The sequence below is a fragment of the Palaemon carinicauda genome, chromosome 7 (genome assembly GCF_036898095.1).
Source record: "Palaemon carinicauda isolate YSFRI2023 chromosome 7, ASM3689809v2, whole genome shotgun sequence".
Lineage (NCBI taxonomy): Eukaryota > Metazoa > Arthropoda > Malacostraca > Decapoda > Palaemonidae > Palaemon > Palaemon carinicauda.
In genome coordinates, this window is record NC_090731.1 from 172,094,760 (window position 1) to 172,113,548 (window position 18,789).

An 18,789-nucleotide genomic window follows, 5' to 3' on the forward strand; every position below is an offset into this window, starting at 1 on the left:
GGAGTCTCCGCGGATGGCCTAAAAGGTCTTCGAGACATCCAAAATCCTTGTACAGACAAAATCCTTGTAACACACTCTCTCTCTCTCTCTCTCTCTCTCTCTCTCACAAAACTATCTTTATAAGGGTGAATAAATTTCGAAGAACCACCAAATTGATATTCAAGTAATCTAAATGGACGTTCTTTTGGGTTTACGATTTTGAGAGAGAGAGAGAGAGAGAGAGGAGAGAGAGAGAGAGAGAGACCATGTTTAAATACGTACACGAGAGTCCACATTTAGATACGAGAGAGAGAGAGAGAGAGAGAGAGAGAGAGAGAGATTGCCCACGTTTGAATACGTACACAAGAGTCCACATTTAGATACGAGAGAGAGAGAGAGAGAGAGAGAGAGAGAGAGAGATTGCCCACGTTTGAATACGTACACGAGAGAGAGAGAGAGAGAGAGAGAGAGAGAGAGAACTAAAAAACTTAACAAGCAAATACAGATAAGAGAAAGGACTAAATTACTTTATATTCAAAATAGGAGAAACTATAACTCTTTTATATCCAAAATAAGAGAAACTATAATTCCTCTATATCCTGCCACTCAAAGTACATCCTCTCAAACCGTGTGAAAAATCCAACTATATATCATCAAATAACTTTGAGAAAATAAAGACTTCATTTTCTCTTGGATAAAGCGAATTACTTTAAAGGTATGGAGAGAGAGAGAGAGAGAGAGAGAGAGAGAGAGAGAGAGAACTAAAAAACTTAACACGCAAAAGCAGATAAGAGAAAGGACTAAATTCCTTTATATTCAAAATAAGAGAAACTATAATTCTTTTATATCCAAAATAAGAGACACTATAAGTCTTTATATCCAAAATAAGAGACACTATAATTCTTTATATCCAAAATAAGAGACACTATAATTCTTTATATCCAAAATAAGAGAAACTATAATTCCTTTATATCCTGCCACTCAAAGTACATCATATCTACCGTGTGAAAAATCCAACCATACATCATCAAATAACTTCGTTTATACAGATAACTATGAGAGTGCCAGGACACGGGACGGTGCCAATGCGGGCAAGAATGAAAAGAATCGGGATGTGAATTAGAGAGTTAACTACTTGATAACATTTAGCTTATCAATGATCCTTGGGGAGCGAAGGAGAGGAGCAACTTGACACTTGTTCCACCCAAGTCCCTTTCAAGTGGAATACTGAAGCCTTGAGAGCTAAATAATGCGATAATAATTCAAGTGTATAGTGTAAGGTTTCCTTATTCATCTGCTGCTGGTAGATGAGGGTTGAATTATGATGTCATACCAGGATTAGTTGAAGAATGTTATTATTATCATTATTATCTACATATTAATATGATAGCGTGTGTGTTATTTATTTTGTGTCACGCTTCAAAGAAAACGGAAATAATTTCATGTATACTCTTACAAATTCCCATTAGGCCTTGATATCTTAACCAAAGCATATCTTATATAGCTTTCCCAATTCATGTATTGCTCATTTTTAAAAATAAATATACAAGTCAAATCTTTAACACATTTTATTCCAACATGTATAGGTTAGGAACAAGATAATATCTAACACATTTTATTCAAACATGTATAGGTTAGGAACAAGATAAATAGTATTGAAAATATCATTTCGTGTAATTTACACGGGTTCCGCTAGTTATTATCATTATTTATTATTATCATTATTATTATTATTATTATTACTATTATTATTATCATTACTTACTTACTTACTAAGCTACAACCCTAGTTGGAAAAACAGGATGCCATAAGCACCAGAGGCTCCAACAGGGAAAACAGCCCAGTGAGGAATGGAAACTAAGGAAAAATCAGATATTTTAAGAACAGTAAAATTAAAATAAATATCTAATATACAAATAATAAAAACTATAACAAAACAAAAGGAAGAAAAATAAGATAAAATAGTGTGCCATAGTGCACCCGCAAGCAAGAGAACTCTAACCCAAGACAGTGGGAGACCATGGTACAGAGGCTATGGCCCAACCAAAAACCAGAGAACAATGGTCTAACTTTGGAGTGGCCCACTTCCTTTCCTCACTCTGCTATTTTCTCTGTTGGGGCCCTTGGGCTTATACCATTCTGCTTTTCCAACTAGGGTTGTAGCTTAGCAAATAATAATAATAATAATAATAATAATAATAATAATAATATCATTTGTGTTGTGTTACCTCCACCGAACCCCTGTGAACATGGGTTAAGAACCACTGAGATAAAGTAAAGCCTTAAGTAAACTAATAATAGTTAACGTGTAAAGTGCAGCATAGAAGCTATCTCTGTTGGCCCATCACCGCCGATAAGATAAAATTCATTCCAGGGACTTCCATAGATAACAGAAAATACATCATGTGAGGGTCCTGTAGACCAGAAATCAATATGAAAATGGAGAGAGAGAGAGAGAGAGAGAGAGAGAGAGAGAGAATGATCAAACTAAGGTAACACGAATTAGAGAGAGAGAGGATCAAACTGAGTTAACACAAATTAGAGAGAGAGAGAGAGAGAGAGAGAGAGAGAGATCAAACTGAGGTAACACGAATGAGAGAGAGAGAGTGAGAGAGAGAGAGAGAGAGAGAGAGAGATCAACTGAGGTAACACGAATTAGAAAGAGAGAGATCAAACTGAGGTAACACGAATGAGAGAGAGAGAGAGAGAGAGAGAGAGAGAGAGAGAGGGGGGTGATCAAACTGAGGTAACACGAGAGAGAGAGAGAGAGAGAGAGAGAGAAAGAGAGAGAGAGGATCAAACTGAGGTAACACGAATGAGAGAGAGAGAGAGAGAGAGAGAGAGAGAGAGAGAGAGAATGTTTTGTTTTTAAAGGACCAAGCCAAATCTGATGGCGCCTTGGGTGTTAGATCATTAAAAATGCATAAGCAATATGAAAAATTAATAATTAATGAAGTGTTTGATTTTTCTTCATCTTCGAAATAATTTCAAATTTCTAATTAAATAATTATTATTATAACCATTGTGGAATTGTTGTAAATTTCTTCAATTCTCCTGTTGTATCTCTCTCTCTCTCTCTCTCTCTCTCTCTCTCTCTCTCTCTCTCTTTCTCTCAAGATTTGACTTTAATATTAGTTCTGATGTCCCAACACAAATTTGAGAGGAAGTATTTCTTTTAAAAAGAGTTCTCCCAATAATTATACATTGTTCAAAACTATATATAAGGACAAAGTAGTATTAATAATAATAACAACAACAACAACAACAACAACAACAACAACAACAACAACAACAACAATAATAATAATAATAATAATAATAATAATAATAATAATAATAATAATAATAATAATAATAATAATAATAGTAGTAGTAGTAGTAGTAGTAGTAGTAGTAATAATAATAATAATAATAATAATAACAACCACAACAATAACAACAATAACAATAATAATAATAATAATAATAATAATAAAAATAAATCATAACACCACATATCTCCGATTAAACTATACCAACATTTTTCAAATAAATATTTAACTTCTAGTGGAAGATTCAATACTAACATCATCGTCTCTTCCATATAAGGAAGTTGCATACTGGAACAGGCCTTGTCTCACTAAGAACGCATTCAGAGTACATGCTGTATACTGCCAAAGGCAAACGAGAGTAGACGCCCACACGCCGCCCCTCCCAAAAGACGTCTTTGGACAACAAGCTCCAAGCTTGGAGGGGGTATTATTCCTCCAGAGCTTCATGGCTCCAATTGGAGCGAGTATTATTCCTCTGAGGATCAATGGCTCGAAGTTACGAAGGGTTGCAAAGTTTTTTAAGCGAGAATAAGCCAACTTCTAATTAACCGCAAAAAAAAGACCACCACATTAGTTAAAAAAAGGCCAAAAATATAGTATTTAAGGCACACATTTTTTCATGATATTACTAAAGGCCAAATTCAAGGTTAGGACATCCCATTAATAGAAAAAGGCCAAAAATATAGTATTTAAGGTACACATTTTTTCATATTACTAAAGGCCCACCGATTTCCAAAAGGCCAAATTTGAAGTTAGGCCAGGTAATTAGTAGAAAAAAAGCCAAAAATATAGTATTTAAGGCACAAATTATTTCATGATATTACTAAAGGACAACAAAAAAAAAAAGGCCAAATTTGAGGTTAGGACAACCCATTAGTAGAAAAAGGCCAAAAATATATATAAGGCTCACCTTTTATTCATGATTTTACTAAAGACCAACCAATTTCAATAAGGCCAAATTTGAGGTTAGGCCAACCCATTAATAGAAAAAGGGCAAAAATATAGTATTTAAGGCACACCTTTTATTCATGATATTACTAAAGGCCAACAAATTTCAAAAAGGCCAAATTTGAAGGGCATATTATTTTGTCTAAAAAAGACCAACCCATTAAAAAAAGGCCAAATTTGAAGGGCGTTTTTTTTGGTCTAAAAAAGACCTACCAATTTAAAAAAAAGGCCAAATTCTAAGATATTTTTGGCCTGAAAAAGACCAACCTAGCAACCCTGTCAAAACATTCAGCTGATAATCCTCTTTCAAATCCTCTGGACTCAGAAGATCGGCGCTAATGACTTACGAGCGCCTATTTTGGCCATCGGTGAAGTCTCATGGCGGGAACTGTAAAGAGACGAGAATAACAGATGCAAATACAACCTCTCATTTGACCCTTTTTCTTTCAACTGACTGCCCTGGGTACGAGAGGAGGAGTTGGTCGTCTTGGAAGGGATCTGGAAGGTTTTGGATAGGTTCTGGAAGGTTTTGGCTGGGTTCTGGAAGGTTTTAGAAGTATTTTGGAACGTTTTGAAAGGGTTCAAAAGGTTTCTGTAACGTTTTGGAAAGGTTCTGGAACGTTTTGAAAGTGTTCGAAAGTGTTCTGGAAGGTTTTGGAAGGGTTCTGGGTTTTGGAAGGGTTCTGGAAGGTTTTGGAAGGGTTCTGGAACGTTTTGAAAGGGTTCTGGAACGTTTTGAAAGGGTTCTGGAACGTTTTGAAAGGGTTTTGGGATGTTTAGGAAGGGTTTTGGAGGGTTTTGGAAGCTTCTGGAACGTTTTGGAAAGGTTCTGGAACGGTTTAGAAATGTTCTGGAACGGTTTATAAGGGTTCTGGAACGTTTTGTAGGGGTTCTGGAAGGATTCTAGGAGGTTTTGGAAGGATTTAGAAGGGTTCTGGAACGTTTTGGGAGGGGTTCTTGAAGCTTTGGAAGGGTTCTGGAAGTTTGGGTAGGGTTTGGGAAGGTTTTAGAAGGGTTCTGGAACGTTTTGGGATGGGTTCTGGAACGTTTTGGGATGGGTTTTGGAAAGGAGCGACTAGATACAGAGACGAGGTGGTTAGCCCAGAAGGTTCTGAGGTTTAGGGGCCTCCTCCTGGAAGGTTCTGCAAGCGGGGTAGGGGGTGGAGCGCTATCTCCATATATAACAGCTCATCTCTCCTGGAAGATCATATATGCCAGGAGGCCATAATGGCAATTGTGCGAAATCCTTTCAAGCAGATACGACTGAAAGGAGGCACTGTGATCGTTTACTGCCATGGCGAGATGCGAGATGGAACTCTTTGGACTAATCGTCTCTCGTTCGCTTTTTATTCTTTCGCTTGGTGGTACTTAACCAGGCGGGTGATCACAGGTTTCTAGGTTTATGTCCTATAGGAAATGACTGGTTTGTTTTTTCATAAAAAAAAGGAAGAAACCAGGTTTATATCCAGTCGAAAAAGGCTGGTTTTATTTTTGTTTTTGCTTTTTCATTAAAAAGCAAATAAATTGAAAACCAGGTTTATGTTCTTCAGAAAAACTTTTTTTTTTTTATTAAAAAACCAATTAATAAATCAGAAACCAGTTCAAGTCCTTTTGAAAAACTTTTTTTTTTATAAAAAAAAATATAACGGAAAACAGGTTTATGTTCTTTTAAAAAAGTCTGGTTAGTTTTTCTATTAGAAATAGAAATAAAATTTGGAAACCAGGTTTATATTCCAACGAAAAATACTGGTTTGTTTTTTCATTAAAAAGAATACAAATAGAATTTGGAAACCAGGTTTATGTTCCAACGAAAAATACTGGTTTGTTTTTTCATTAAAAAGAATACAAATAGAATTTGGAAACCAGGTTTATATTCTTTTAAAAATGGTTTGTTTTTTCATTCAAAAATCAAAAATTTGTAAACCAGGTTTATGTCCTGTCGAAAATGTCTGGTTTTTTTTTTTCCATTAAAAAAGTAAATAATAAATTGGAAACCAGGTTTATGTCCTTTTGAAAAGACTTTTTTTTATTAAGAAAAAATATAATGGAAAACAGGTTTATGTTCTCTCGAAAAACACTGGTTTGTTTTTATCATGAAAAAGAGTCTAAAAATTTCGAAACCAGGTTTATGCTCTTTCGAAAAGGACAGTTTTTTTTCCATTAAAAAAGGAAATAATAAATTAGAAACCACGTTTATGCCTTTTTGATAAAGAGTGGTTTGTTTTTCTATTAAACACAAATAAAATTTGGAAACCAGGTTTATGTCAGATAAAAACATAGACTCCTTAAAGTAATCTATGGATAAAAAATACAAGTAAACACTGGTTTTTTCTTCATTAAAAATAATAAAAAAAATTGGAAACCAGGTTTATGTCCTTTCGAAAAAGACTTGTTTTTTTTTCTTTAAAAATAATGAAAAAAAAATTAGAAACCAGGTTTATGTCTTTTTGGAAAGGACACTTTTTTTCATTAAAAAAATCAAATTTGGAAAGCAGGTTTATTTGCTTTCAAAAAAGAGTGGTTTGTTTTTCATTAAAAAAAAAAAAAAACTAAAAACTTTCAAAATCTGGATGAAATACGGAGTTTAAATGCACGTATTAATATTATTAATCTTTCTATACCTAGACTGGTGACTGCAAGGGTTACTTTTCTATCCCTAATTCATGAGATAGAAATAATAATAAAGATCATTGATCATAAGAAGCCGTTTAAAATTTGATAAATTGCAAGATAAAAAGGGATAAGGAGAAAAATATTTTGTTTTTCATTGAAATCTCTTGTAATAATCATATGAGAGAGAGAGAGAGAGAGAGAGAGAGAGAGAGAGAGGTAAAATAATTGTGAATAATAATTGGTATGACCTGTATATGATGAGAGGTGAGTAATGATACAGAGAGAGAGAGAGAGAGAGAGAGAGAGAGAGAGAGAGAGAATTAGGTAAAAATTGATGTAATAATTATATATAATAATAGTTAGTCTGACCTAGTGAATATGATGAGAGGTAAGTAATGCTACAAAGAGAGAGAGAGAGAGAGAGAGAGAGAGAGAGAGAGAGAGAGAATTAGGTAAAAATTGATGTAATAATTATACATAATAATAGTTGGTCTAACCTGGTGAATATGATGAGAGGTGAGTAATGCTACAGAGAGAGAGAGAGAGAGAGAGAGAGAGAGAGAGAGAGAGACCACCGCCACCTCATCATAGCCATATTCGTCCCAGACGGATGAACTTGCAGATATAATTCCGATGTATGAGACACCTCCCCCCCCTTAGAGGTTATAATCAAAACTCATAAATTACACACTTCCTCGACCCTTCCTAAATGCTCGCATCCACGAAAGGAAAATTATGAGAGGGAGGAACGGAGAGGGAAGACGAGCAGGGAAGATGAGTTGGGAAGATTAGTTGGGGAGGATGAGTTGGGGAGGATGAGCTGGGGAAGATGGACGGGGAAGACGAGTGGGGAATGAGTTGGGGAAGATGAGTTGGGGATGATTAGTAGGGAAGACGAGTGGAGGAAGATAAGTAGGGAAGACGAGTGGGGAAGAAGAGTAGGGAAGACGAGCTGGGGAAGACAAGTGAAGAAGACGAGTGGGGGAGACGAATGGGGAAGACGAGCAGGGAAGTCGAGTGGGGAAGACGAGTGAGGAAGATGAGCTTGGGAAGATGACCGGGGAAGACAAGCAGGGAAGACGAGCGGGGATGACGAATGGGGAAGACGAGCAGGGAAGACGAGTACGGAAGACGAGTGGGGAAGATGAGTAGGGAAGACTGGTAGGGAAGATTAGTAGGGAAGATGAGTGGGGGTGACAAGTGGGGAAGACGAGCAGGAAAGACGAGCTGGGAAGACAAGCAGGGAAGAGGAGCTGGGGAAGATTAGATGGGAAGACGAGCGGGGAAGACGAGTGGGGTTGAGCAAGGAGGCTGCAATTTCATTAAGGGACATCTTTGCAAGTCATTCCCGAAAAGGCCTAAAGGGATTCTATGGCTAAGAAAGATTTTTTTATTGACAAGATTCTATAGTCAAGAGATCTTTTGTTATCGACAAGATTCAAGTATGATTTTTTTTTCACCAACAAGATTCTATGGTCAACAGATGTTTTTTTTTTTTTTTTAATCGCTATGATTCGATGGTCATAAGTTTTCATTTTTTTTATCGACATGATTCTATGGTCATAAGTTTTTTTTTAACGACATGATTCTATGGTCATGAGTTTTTTTTTCTTATATCGACAAGATCTTTTTTAATAGACTTGTTTCTATGTTTGAGAGATTTCTTTTTTTTCTCCAACAAGATTCTATGGTTACGAGACAGTTTCTTCATCGACAATATTCTATGGTTACAAGATCTCTTTTACATCAAAAAGATTCTATGGTTGAGAGAAAATATTTTTTCCCGAAACCCGGTCAAGCTCGATCGTTTCTGGTGTGGGGGAATCTATAGGTCCACCTGCTGAGTCATCAGCAGCCATTGCCTGGCCCTCCCTGGTCCCAGCTTGATGGAGAGAGGGCTTGGATGCTGATCTTATGTCTCTTGCCTCTGTCATTCATGAGCGATCTTAAAAAGAAAATTGAAGTACTGAACATTTCAGCCACTGAGACAAAGGTTTAAAGACCGCTCATGAATGGCAGGGGCAAATGACAGTGAGATTGTCCAAGCAAGCAGGACAATGCTCTAGAGACTGACCTTATATATGATCAGCGCCCAAGCCGCTCTCCACTCAAGCTATGACCAGGGAAGGCCAGGTAATGGCTGCTAATTTCTCAGCAGATAAACCTATATGCTCCAACAAACATCCATCCTTAGCTCACAAGGTAAGGTTGCAGACGATAAAGGAACTAACTATACTCAATTTTTTTTTTTAGTGTGGCAGATTGCACCGACTCGCAAGGGTGCCCTTTTAGCTCGGAAATTTTCATAATAGCTGATTGGTCGAAAGTATTTTTGTCCGAATACTTCCGACCAATCAGCTATCAGGAAACTTCTCAGAGTTAAAAGGGGCACCCCTGCGAATCGGTGCAATCTGCCTCACTAGAAAAAAACTGACTATAGTGTGAGCGGTTCACGCGGGACTCGAACCCGCGTCTGGCAATCACCAGGCAGAGACGTTACCGATAAGGCCACAACAAATTCAGTACATTATACCATACATCACAGCAAATAGATAGTTGTTATCTTCAAAAACGAATTACAATATTCATGACCTTAACTATTGGAATATTCATTGAATATTTTGACTTTTCCAACTTGTGAGAGCTTTAGCCTAACAGCCTAATATTTAAAATGCTAATGACATTATTGAAAAATGCAAGTTTTAACAAAATAGCCTAATATTTGAAATGCTAATGGAGTTATTATTATTATTATTATTATTATTATTATTATTATTATTATTATTATTATTATTAATATTATAATTATCATCATCTTCATTATTATTATTACTATTATTATTATTATAATTATCATCATCATTATTATTATTATTATTATTATTATTACCAGTCAAACTATAACCCCAGTTGGAAAAGCAAGATGCTATAAGCCTAAGGGTTCCAACAGAGAAAAATAGCCCAGTGAGAAAAAGAAACAAATAAACGATAAAAACCTAATAATTCAAATGCTAAAGACATTATCATTATTATTATTATTATTATTATTATTATTATTAAGAGCCAAGCTACAACCCTAGTTGGAAAAGCAAGATGCTATAAGCCCAAGGGCTCTAACAGGGAAAAACAGCCCAGTGAGAAAAGGAAACAAGGAAATAAATAAACGATAACAACCTAATATTTCAAATGCTAAAGACGTTGTTACTATTATTATTATTATTATTATTATTATTATTATTATTATTATTATTATTATTATTATTAGCCAATCTATAACCCCAGATGGAAAAGCAAGATGCTATAAGCCTATGGTTCTAACAGGGAAAAAGAGCCCAGTGAAAAAAGGAAACAAGGATATAAATAAACGATATAAGAAGTAATGAAAAATTAGAAATTAAATATTTTGAAAAATGCTTCTATAAATTTATAGAATATAGCATGCTCTTAACTTTTATATTAAATAGGCGTGTGTATAAGTGTGTCTGATCAACTGAAAATATATTTATTTTGTTGTTTTCTTGTTTAAAGATTGTGGAATCGGAGGAATTTCTCAATTGTGGATAAGTTAATTACAAAAATTATTCATGTAAATATATTATGATGTATATACACAATCATAATATGTAAGAATTGTAAATGTATAAAAGAAAAATAACTTCAAAAGTTCAAAGTTGCAGCGAATGTTTTTAATGTATAATAATAATAATAATAATAATAATAATAATAATAATAATATAGTTTATCTATTTTCTTACTTCCTTTCCTCACTGGGCTATTTTTTCTCTGTTGGTGCCCTTGTGGTTGTAGCATCCTGCTTTTCCAACTAGGGTGGTAGCTTAGCTGATGATAATAATAATAATAATAATAATAATAATAATAATAATAATAATAATAATAATAATAAACATTTATTTTGAAGATCTAAATACTATCACTTCAAAATTACATTTTTTAAATCGAGCCAAAAACAAATAAAAAAATAAAAGAATCTCATACAAGGAATAAAAATCTATGCAGGTACTTAATGTTTTCTATAGCAAATTCATCAAAGATTAAAAATTTTATTTTCTAACAATATATACGAAGAAAAATTAAATTTGACTAAAAATATGATATGAGACTGAAAGGTTTTAGTGAGATTACTTCCTATCAAATAAAGATATATCGTCATAATTTGATTCTTAGCTTTTTTTTATCATTATCGAGTATGTTATCTATTATATTAGTAATAACGGCAACGATACAGACTTGCGTCTGTAATAGATCAAACGAGGTTTATCCAGTTTACTGAACAAAAGTGTTTTTTTCCAGAGTCGAGCTCCACCATACAAGACTGGTCTTTCCTATCTATAAACAAATTCACAACCTCGAAGAGTAAGAAGGAATTACAGAGGGATTTTAGGCAGAGGAGAAGAAATCGATTGGATATAAAGATATCTTGCATATCACAAGACAAGTGATGGAGGTGGAAGGAAAGTGTTTTGAATGCGGTCGCTTTTACTGCATGGAATATGATGATGATCATAACGTGTGTGTGTGTGTGTATATATATATACATATATATCTATATTTATATGTCTATATATATATCTATATCTGTATCTATATATATATATGTATATGTATATATATAAAATACATATATATATATATAATATATATATATATATTTATATACTATATATATATATACATACATATATATATATACTATATATATATACACACACACACATATATATATATATATATTATATATATATATATATATATATATATATACTATATGTATATAAATTATATATGTATAGAATATAAAATATATATATATATACATAAATATATGTATAACCTATATATACATATATATATGTATATATATATATATATATATATATATATATATATATATATATATATATATATTTATACATATATTAATATATATAGGCTATATTGTATACATACACACACACACACACACACACATATATATATATATATATATATATATATATATATATATATATATATATATATATATTCATGTGTGTGTGGCTAATCTTACTAAACATCTAACTGAAAATAACTAAATGAAAAATCCTATCGTCCTACTCAAAGAGGCCTGACAAAACCGGAGAAAATTGTTGCAGTGAGTGCATTTTTCAACGGCTTTCTCTTCGTGATTCTCAGATATGTTCAGAATTTCGCTTATATTCCCCCCCCTCTCTCTCTCTCTCTCTCTCTCTCTCTCTCTCTCTCTCTCTCTCTCTCTCTCTCCAGCTCCATCATAATCTATCGTCGCCTTGTCAAGAAGAAAGACTGTGACTAAAGTTATTTGGAGCAGATTGGAGTTCAATTTATCGGAGTAAATAACAGAGCAGCTTTTTCTTCTAACCTCATTCACGTCTCTTAATAATTGAACGAAATATTTCCTTTTCCGTTATACTTCTTATATATATATATATATATATATATATATATATATATATATATATATATATATATATATATATATATACCTATATAAATATATATATATATATATATATATATATAAATGCACAAACATCACAGGGAAACGCGATGCTAGTGTAAAAAACCCACAGGGAAAATGAAAATAGGAAATATAAGATTAAGTCCTGACTAGTTTCGTTCTCTAAAGAAGTCATCATCCCACCAAATTTCATGAGATTTGGCCAAATAGTTTTTGAGTTAAGCGAATCACTAACACACAGACAGACATACAAAATACACCCCTATGAAAAAATAACCTTTGCTGCAACCCAGTTGGCGAAGGTAAATAAACAAGATATTAAAACCAGTAACTAACTAGTGGGGCACTCAGTAGAGTGCAGACCTCCGCCACGGCAGCTTATTTCTTGACCTTAACCTTGACCTTTTACCTTATTATGTATTAATTGGCGTGGATTTTCATACACTCTAATATGAACCGAATTTGACAACGATGTCCAAACTATGGCTGCTTACGTAAACTGGACATTTTGTTTGACCGTGACCTTGACCTTTAACATTACATGTATCAATTGGCGTGGATTTTATACAATCAAATATGACCAAGTTTGAAGTCTCTGTGAGAACGATGTCCAAACTTATAGCTGATTACGTAAATTGAACATTTTGCTTGACCGTGACCTTGATCTTTGACCCAGACCTTCCAAAACTTAATAATTTCCATCTTTTTACATAATTGTTAACGCCTACAAGTTTCATTACTCTACAATTAAAATTGTGGCTAGGAAGATCTTCACAAACAAACAATACACACAAACACAAAAACAGGAGGTAAACATAACCTCCTTCCAACATCGTTGGGGAGGTACTTTACCTCTTCAATATAATAAAATACTTAAGATTATATGCATTCGCCTATCTTCTAACCATCATATATTTATAATATATATATATATATATATATATATATATATATTTATATATATATATATATATATATATATTATATGGATGTATATATATGTATATATAATTATATATATATATATATAAAAAAAAACATCCTTTCAACTTTATTGGAAGATGTAAAATGTTCTCACAAACACCTTGAGAAAATTAAATCATGTGAACTACAACATTCATGAACACTATACCTAAGGTTAAGTTCTTCGCTCACATAGAAACCTATACATTGGCGTAACCTAAGTTCTCACAAACACTTTGAGAAAATAATGTGGAACTACAACATTCAAGAACATTATACCTATGTATACTATAATTTCTTCGCTCACAGAGAAACCTATACATTCGCGTAACCTAAGTTCTCACAAACACCTTGAGAAAATTAAATGTGAACTACACATTCATGAACACTATACCTAAGGTTAAATTCTTCGCTCACATAGAAACCTATACATTCGCGTAACCTAAGTTCTCACAAACACCTTGAGAAAATAATGTGAACTACAACATTCAAGAACACTATACCTAAGGTTAACTTTAAGTTCTTCGCTCACATAGAAACCTATACATTCGAGTAACCTAAGTTCTCACACACACCTTGAGAAAATAATGTGAAGTACAACATTCATGAACACTATACCTAAGGTTACGTTCTTCACTCACATAGAAACCTATACATTCACGTAACCTAAGTTCTCAAAAACACATTGAGAAAATTATGTGAACTACACATTCATGAACACTATACCTAAGGTTACTTTAAGTTCTTCGCTCACATACAAACCTATACATTCGCGTAACCCAAGTTCTCACAAACACCTTGAGAAAATAATGTGAACTACAACATTCATGAACACTATACCTAAGGTTACTTTAAGTTCTTCACTCACATAGAAACCTATACATTCGCGTACCCTAAGTTATCACAAGCACCTTGAGAAAATAATGTGAACTAAAACATTCATGAACACTATACCTAAGGTTACTTTAAGTTCTTCGCTCACATAGAAACCTATACATTCGAGTAACATAATCTATGCGAAAGTCGTTCGTTGATGTTTTGGGAGAATGACTGTGTGGGAACGTGAACTTGATTTGGGATCGAAACTGACTGAATCCAGAGGGATCGAATGCCAGATCAAATGCCAATCTCCTTTGGTGGAAAAACCGGTATGAAGTCAGGATTGTAGAAATAGGATACTTAATTCTCGCTAAGTGATAGGATATGTTACGCCAATATGGCCTTAAGCCGTGTGAAATTCCTTTGATTGTCCTTTATATTATGTACGCGACCCGACAATAATGAAGGGCTAAATATTTAGAGATAGTGTACTAAGATTTAGCGAGTTGTGGCTGTGCTGAAATATTGTATTTTTCCCATCTAAGACAAATATATTTTCCACAAAGAAATGTTTTCACTTGCAAAATATCTGCATGGCAATCATGCATTGCAAGAGAGAGAGAGAGAGAGAGAGAGAGAGAGAGAGAGAGAAAGGCTTAACTCAATTTACATTAATAACTGTTCTCAGTGATCAATATATATTAATAAGTGACACCTTTAGTAAGTGTGTGTGTGAGAGAGAGAGAGAGAGAGAGAGAGAGAGATTAACTCAATTTAGATTAATCACTTCTCAGTGATCAATATAGAATATATAGTGATACGTAGGAGAGAGAGAGAGAGAGAGAGAGAGAGAGAGGGGCTTAAATCAATTTAGATTAATAATTGTTTTCAATAATCAATATAGAATTAGTGACACCTCGAGAGAGAGAGAGAGAGAGAGAGAGAGAGGCTTAACTCAATGTAGATTAATAATTGTTTTCAATAATCAATATAGAATTAGTGACACCTCGAGAGAGAGAGAGAGAGAGAGAGAGAGAGAGAGAGAGGCTTAACTCAATGTAGATTAATAACTGATTTCAGTGATCAATTAGAATAATTAGTAACACATTTAAGAGAGAGAGAGAGAGAGAGAGAGAGAGAGAGAGGCTTAACTCAATGTAGATTAATAACTGATTTCAGTGATCAATTAGAATAATTAGTAACACATTTAAGAGAGAGAGAGAGAGGAGAGAGAGAGAGAGAGAGGGGCTCAAATCAATTTAGATTAATAACAGTTTACGGTAATCTATATAAAATTAGTGACACCTTTAGGAGAGAGAGAGAGAGAGAGAGAGAGAGAGAGAGAGAGTGAGTGTGTTACATTCTCTCTTCATAACCCGGAATCATCTTCACGCCCCTGAAAAAACCAGTGGTCCACGATAGCCATCTATGAAACCAGTAGCGGCTGGCGCGGACGTAACACGACTCTATGAGAGCCAGAAATAGAGCCAGCGATGACTCTATGGCTCTATATTCATTGTAAGGTTTCTGTAGAGCCAAAACTCTTAACAGGGGAGAAAAAGGTTACTCAGTAGTTTTGGGATTCATGAAAAAGACAAAAAGGTTAGCTGAGGTTTTCAGGTTTAATAAGACGAAGTTTTCTACTTCATTTTCTTTTTCAATAATAAGTTTTTTTATTTTATTTTACTTGTAACTTTAAAAATAAATTTTTTTAATCAATAAAAAATAAGAAAAGGAAAGGACTGATCAATGTTTCCTTTAATAAATCCAATTTTTTGCCAATAAAAAAGATGAAAATTAAATCCAAATTTGGTATGAAAATTACCTTTGGAGTTTCGCTGTTTGTATTTTAATTTGTTGAAGAAATTACTCCTTTGATCTCAACCTAAATATATTACAAACCAAGTTTTATACTAAAATATATATATATATATATATATATACTGTATATATATATACATATATTTATATATATACATGTATATATATATATAAATATATAAACAATATAAAAAATAAAGAACAATTAACATAAAATAATCTATTGACGGTAACAATATCAAAACAAATACTTCATATATAAAATATAAAAAGACCTATGTCAGCCTGTCCAACATAAAAACATTTTCTGCAAGTTTGAACTTTTGAAGTTCTACCGATTCAACTACCCGATTAGGAAGATCATTCCAAAACTTGGTCACAGCTGGAATAAAACTTCTTAGAATACTGTGTAGTATTGAGCCTCATGATGGAGAAGGCCTGACTATTAGAATTAACCGCATGCCTTAAGTAATGTATAGTATGTCTCTATATATGACACCACACCAACACTGGGAGTCCCACAGGTTTTTCTAGTTATTATTCTGTTTGTACACATGGAACTAGCAAAGACGTCATCAAGTTTCTGGACATGATCCCACGATGAAGCAAGGCCATATAGGAGAGAGAGAGAGAGAGAGAGAGAGAGAGAGAGAGGCAATTTTTCCTATTAATAACTGAACAAACATGTCTGAATACGTAATAGAAATAATTAAAAAACCTTGGGGGAGAGAGAGAGAGAGAGAGAGAGAGAGAGATTGTTTTCAATCTGATGAAAAAATGAGAGAGAGAGAGAGAGAGAGAGAGAGAGAGAGAGAGATCGTTTTCGTTCTAATGAAAGAGAGAGAGAGAGAGAGAGAGAGAGAGAGATCGTTTTCGATCTGATGAAAAAATGAGAGAGAGAGAGAGAGAGAGAGAGAGAGAGATCGTTTTCGATCTGATGAAAAAATGAGAGAGAGAGAGAGAGAGAGAGAGATCGTTTTCGATCTGATGAAAAAATGAGAGAGAGAGAGAGAGAGAGAGAGAGAGAGAGAGATCGTTTTCGTTCTAATGAAAGAGAGAGAGAGAGAGAGAGAGAGAGAGAGATCGTTTCGATCTGATGAAAAAATGAGAGAGAGAGAGAGAGAGAGAGAGATCGTTTTCGATCTGATGAAAAAATGAGAGAGAGAGAGAGAGAGAGAGAGAGAGAGATCGTTTTCGTTCTAATGAAAGAGAGAGAGAGAGAGAGAGAGAGAGAGAGAGATCGTTTTCGATCTGATGAAAAAATGAGAGAGAGAGAGAGAGAGAGAGAGAGAGAGAGAGAGAGAGATCGTTTTCGATCTGATGAAAAAATGAGAGAGAGAGAGAGAGAGAGAGATCGTTTTCGATCTGATGAAAAAATGAGAGAGAGAGAGAGAGAGAGAGAGAGAGAGAGAGTTTCTCTTTCAGAAACAATATTAAGAATAAAAGAATTTCTTTTTTTCATATAATGAAAATAAGACACCTTAGTACTATAATCCATCCTTGTACAATGTTGTACAATATAAAACAAATGATATTTATTGGTAAGCATTACTCTCTTGTACAATGGTGTACAATATAATAAATCAAATGATATTCATTATTAAGCATTACTCGTATACGTACGCTTATCAAGGCACCGCTATACACGATTTCATCTGATTTCCTTTTAATGAATACATATTATTTGATAATATACTTCATTATGCATTTATTATTGCATTTTCCTACCTCCTCATCTATCATCATTGGCAGTTTATTCTTCCTTTTTATCTTAGCGACCTCATTTGCCTTTGATAAACAAGAATAAGTTTTTTTAATTCTCTCGGCCACACGAAGGCAAACCCGTCCAAATAATACCTATTTATTCTTCAAATTCTCTTCTATCCTGAGATACAAGCAGACTCGGAAGTGTCTTTGATCACTGGCTTTATCTGGTTTTGATTAGGACTCTAGGAAAGGGGTTCTCGCTTCGATCAGGAATAGGATGTTTATAAATAGGACTCTTGTGGATTATTATAGGAAATGATGAGGAGATTGAAGGATTTCTTGTACAGAATGAGGTTTTGATCACTACCTTTTTGTTGATTTCTACTGTAAGTGAATATGAGTGTATATATATATATGTATATATATATATATATATATATATATTTATATATATATATATCTATATATGTATATATATTTGTATACAGATAGATAGATAGATAGATAGATATGTTTGTGTTTGGAGTTTTGTTGTGTTGGTTTCGACTGTAGTTGAATGTAAGTAAATGAATATATATATATATATATATATACATATATATATATATATATACATATATATGTGTATATATATATATATATATATACATATACATATATATGTACATATATATACATATATACATAAATACATATACACACACACATTATATATATATATGTGTGTGTGTGTGTATTTAATCATAATTATATATACGTGTATATGTGTAGATATAATTATATATATTTACTTATATGTATGTGTTTTTTTTTCCTTTTTTTTTTTTTTTTTTTGTCCTGGGTGAATTTTTATCTTGACGTCTGTTTGATCCTGAATACCCCCATGTATTAAAGCTTTATGTGAAGTAAATGAACCAGACCTACTTGTATGTAACTGATATACGGGTATACAAATATGTTTGTGCCTTTGTTTATGACACATGTGATTACGTTGTTTACTTAAGTGTACCCCCACATTCTTTTTCACTTACTGACGGTGTGTTCTTACAAGCATTTGCTTAGATATAATTTTTATTCTCTCTCTCTCTCTCTCTCTCTCTCTCTCTCTCTCTCAAGGTGAGCTACTTACAT